The sequence below is a fragment of the Rosa rugosa genome, chromosome 4 (assembly GCF_958449725.1).
Source record: "Rosa rugosa chromosome 4, drRosRugo1.1, whole genome shotgun sequence".
Classification (NCBI taxonomy): Eukaryota; Viridiplantae; Streptophyta; class Magnoliopsida; order Rosales; family Rosaceae; genus Rosa; species Rosa rugosa.
In genome coordinates, this window is record NC_084823.1 from 4,132,618 (window position 1) to 4,137,382 (window position 4,765).

At 38.7% G+C, this 4,765-nt stretch overlaps 1 long non-coding RNA gene across 2 annotated transcripts; it reads right to left on the reverse strand.

Annotated features, from left to right (window-relative positions):
- Positions 1–590: 590 nt before the first annotated feature.
- On the reverse strand, positions 591–2,135 carry LOC133746381 (uncharacterized). Of its 2 annotated transcripts, XR_009864103.1 has the most exons (4): positions 1,482–2,135; positions 1,237–1,371; positions 1,064–1,151; positions 591–989 (listed from the first exon to the last, which is right to left on the reverse strand). It is a non-coding gene; the product is annotated as an uncharacterized LOC133746381 (long non-coding RNA). The 2 variants fall into 2 exon arrangements; XR_009864102.1 differs by having other exon boundaries at positions 1,237–2,122.
- Between the last annotated feature and the right edge of the window lie 2,630 nt (positions 2,136–4,765).

Consider the following 4,765-nt stretch of genomic DNA (forward strand, 5'->3'; position numbering starts at 1 on the left):
ATGGAAACACGGATATCACGAGGCATCGACTAATGAACAACCAAAAGTATACTTGCAGGCAACATATTATTATACTAGAGCATTCCACATATAGAAAAGCCTCTAACAAGGAAGGGACAGCTCACCCTACCTGGAATTGGAGTGCTCGTCCACATTCGGGTTCGTTCCCGACTTTCGATCATTTGTCCAAATCCAAGTGCACACGCTCGAGTCCTTTATAATAAAATTAAACCAATAAATAACTTGACTTCATTATAACTCAACTAACCGAGCAACCAAAGCATTTACTTAATTTCCTTATAGTCCATCGGATTATCCTTTAATATAAAAATCTACTATCCATTCCCAAACAATCCAAATGATATTGCATTTGAACCATTTAAGATATGGTGATCATGCTTAACACTTGTGTTCATTAAGCATAGTTTGGTTCAACTCATTTGACCTTTCTTTGTTTAGCATTCTTTTGATAAGAAAACAAAGCATAACTTACCATTCCCGAATGATTTTGTTTACTATGTTCATTCCGGGATATGATAACTCAGATAATACTTTAATTGTATTTGTTTCATTAACTTTAATACAATAACTTAATCATATGAAATCCACCATTTTCATTTCCGAATCCCACTCAACATTGATAATTACTCAAGCTCCTTATTTTCTTTCACAACAACCATTTACCTTACAATATGTCAAATTCAAACTCCGTCATCATTTTAACTAACAACATTAATCTTCTCCACACATTTAGCCATTGCATGCTTGTCCACATTTAAGCTAATTTCTCAACAATCAATCACTCAAAGGAGCATTAACCATTCAAGCAGCATACCAACTTTTCATTCCATTCGATAACAACCACTAGGATTTTACAATCACCACACCAAAACCCACGATTTGGCAGGGACCAACACTTACCATTTCTTCTTTTCCAAACGGAGATTTGAGTCACCATAGCTGCATTCCCATCATCTTTACTCGAATTCCTAGCAAGCAGGACAAGCTTAATAATCCAATTCTTAACCAAATTCATAACCAACATAGAGTTCGTGACCCTTACCTCAATCCATTTTCAATGGAAACTGACCGAACACTTCTCTTCTCCAAAATCTTCAAAAACGCAGATTCCTCGAACCTCAAGTCTCCATCTCCACAACAGAACAACAACTTATTTAATTAATCTCAAAGTCCAAACAATAATTAAACTCACGATTCAAAAGCTTGGTTGCTTACCCTATATCAGTTCTGCCGAAACCACAACCACTCCATAACATACTGCTCCTTGCAGTCCTTGTGGATTCTTCATCATCCCATCAAAACTGAAATCAAAACCAAGACCAGAAGCTCCCCTTTCATTCAATTCCCATCCTCCAAGTCCGAGATTCAAGAACAACCACCAAAAGAATTGAACATCAATATTCACTACTTTGGAGCTGAAATTCAACCAAATAACGAAAGGGGCTTCGAGTATGGCTTACCGGAACGATAGAACTACGCCGGCAAGGTTCACGGCGGCGCGTGCAGCGTCTTTGGTCGGAACCGGAGATCGAAACCATGGGATTCTGGTACAAGTAGGCGTGCTGTTTCCATCTATGATAGTCGTGTAGCCTAAATTTTACCGGAGACTGGAAAACGAGGGGACGCATAGCTATGAATTCCGGCGAAGCTCGTATGGCGTTGTCCGGCTTTGGTGGGTGTTTATACTTCTGGGTTTTCGCTCCTCGTTGCTAGCTGAGTCAGACGGTGGTGTTGGTATGGCGAGGTGATGGTCGGAAATCGACGAAAGGGAAGGGGTAGTGGCGTCGTAGCTTTCCGTGCATGCATGTGGTGGTTAGGAGCTTTCGATCGGCGGTAGAATGGCTGGGCTTTGATCGGATTTGGGTGCTGGTTCGAATGATAGTGGCGGTGACGTGAGGTGGTGACCGGAAGCTGGGTTTCCCGGTGATGGCAGAGAGAAGGAGAGCGGAAGAGAGGTCAGAGTCGATGCATGGCTTCGATTTCTCTTGGGTTTGGGTTGCATTTTGGTGCTGCGTTGATGGGTGGTGGTGGTAACAACAGGTGATGGCCGGAGATGAGGTTTTCCGGTGATGGCAGAGAGAGGACGAGAGAGAGGTCGGGAGACAGAGAAAAGGACACGGCTGAGGGAGAAAATGAGAGAGTTTAGGTTTTAGGGTTTCTGATTTCCTATTTATACTTGCGTATGCGGAATGTCCATTTTGCCCTTGCGACGAATTACGAAACTCTTCTAGCTAATTGCTTTCGGTTTTGGGCTCGTAGCTTTTCTTTTACTCGTTTTTCGTCAGAAACTTCCTATGTTATTTCTCGACCTCTTCCTAGGGCCAAAACTCGGTTTCGTAAAAACCCAAAATCCAAAACTTTGTCACAACTCAATTTATCATCTTCGAAAATTCAACAAACGGTCGCCTCACTAACTACTATAACCTTATAGGCCCAAATCAAGGAATCTCGGCCCAAACTTAAATCATAAGGCCCAATAGGTGGTCTCGACACCAAAACAATCTCCGAAATCGATTTCTTCACTTAAATCACCTTGCGAAAAATCTTATTTTCGAAAAATTACCTTCTAAAAATTAAACAAAATTTTCGGGGGCTCACAAAACTACACCAAAAGATGAAGACCTTTATGACAAGCCTACTAATGAAGTGCAACTCTCAAGCATGGTCTAATTATCACATATCCATCTATTCTTAATTGTGTCAAAAAAAAATTTCCTTTAGTTTAGTTTTCATATTGAACATGTACTATTTAGCTTTGTTATAAAAAATAAAATTAAAAAATTATATTTTATCAATTTAGCTATTTATTAAATTATAACTATACTAAAGGAAGGTTTTCCTTATGAATAGTGGCCATACATTTTTACCCTTCTATGTTTTACAAAATTGCAACTATGGCACCGAGTGTATACGTGTTGCTCTCAAAACAGAGATTGTCCCCATATCTACATGTTTCACAGTCCAAGTTTTGAGTTTTTTTTTTCCTTTGATTTGCGGCATTTTGTCGATGTTATCTTCTTTGAAACCAACCAAGCATCAATTTGATCTGAATTGGATCATTCTGCTGTAAATTCATAATCTTTAAATACCTGTTTCAGCTTTGGAAAGTGCCTGAGTGCAAAATCGAATCAAAAACTGGCAAAAGAATATGAGAATGACATAGAGGATGAAGAAGAAGCTTGATAGGACCCGCTTTGGATTTCACCCTAAAATCCAAAGTGGCCCTGCAGGGCCTACTTTAGAAAAAATTATACTAAAAATTTGGCGAAACTTCCCCTAAAGGTGGACTATCAAAAACTTGTAGAAAGACATTTATACTTCTAATATCAAACACCATCCTCAACTCCTGGAGCCACCCTGCTCCCCAAATCACAACATCTCTTATTTCACCTTATACAAGTCTCAACTTAACAATATTAATCCCACAGGTTATCAGAGCAATTCTAAAACAAAAAGGTATACAATAATATAAAGTAAAAAGGTAAAAGATCGGTAAAACCTACAATGCAGAAGCAGTGATAACTATGCCTCAACTCCATTTACGCCCGACCTTCACTAATCTAGCCTGCACACTGGGCATTTTGAAACCGAAGGGCCCAGGAGAAAGTAATTGAAAAACACGTTAGCGTAAGTGGACAAAAATAAATAAACAAGATCATTTAAATGAAGTAAAGTTTTAATACTTTTTCACGTGTTCATCCTTTGAAAACCTCGATGCATGCAATGATGATAAAATATTTATCTTTAAATCTGAGAACCTCGTAAAAACAAGCTAACCCCGCTGGTTAAGTAAAATCGAACTAGCACCACTAGTTATGCTTCTAAATTACTTGTATCTAAAACGAATTGAACTTCATCCTTAATTTGTCCAACGTATGAATCACATTTATTATGGTGCACAAATGAACTAAGTTATGTAACTCAATTGAAAAAATATAAAATTTTATGCCACTAGAGTACATCCATTTTGCTTGAAATTGAGGGCCATGACTCTTTGAATTGAAATGGAATGAACCCAAACTTTTTTCCTAAACTACTAGACCCGCTCCATTTGAAGTCTAAGTGCCATAACTCCTTAAATTGGAAGATAATGAATCTAAAGTCTCACAAAAAGTTTGTGTTCATATCTTATTTGCACAAATTACTATACATCAAGTGTCCATCCCAAAGTATATGCTCGATCATCTCTTATAAATCTCACCAACTTCAACACCATTATCAAATTACGACACACTATTACGTTCAAATAACTGAATAAGTAACTCGTTTTGTTAAAGGAAACACACATTATGTGCATTCGTCAAAGTGACTGACGAAGAGGGAATCAAGGAATTAGCCATTACCATCAATCAACAAGGATTACGGATCAATTAGCATTTAATGTCATCATTGTAATTGATATTTCCATTGTAATTCTCTCCCTATATAAAGGGACTATGAAATTAAATGAGTAGACCAATTCCAATTCTCAATTTACTTTTACACGTTATTAGCACGCTCAGAGCAAAATAGCCAAGAGAAAAAAGCCCTAGTTTCGAAAGAAAAAAACCAAACCATAGAAGAATTTTTTTTCTGCCGCCACAAACAAACAAAACAAAGAAAAAAAAAATTCCTTCCTCGCCTGTTGCAGCAGCCTGCATCCCAGCCCACTGCCTTCCCAGCCTTGCCGCCTGCAATACACGGGCCTGCCGCACATCACCGGCCTCCAGCCCCCAGTAGCCTCGCTGCCTAAACCACACCACCG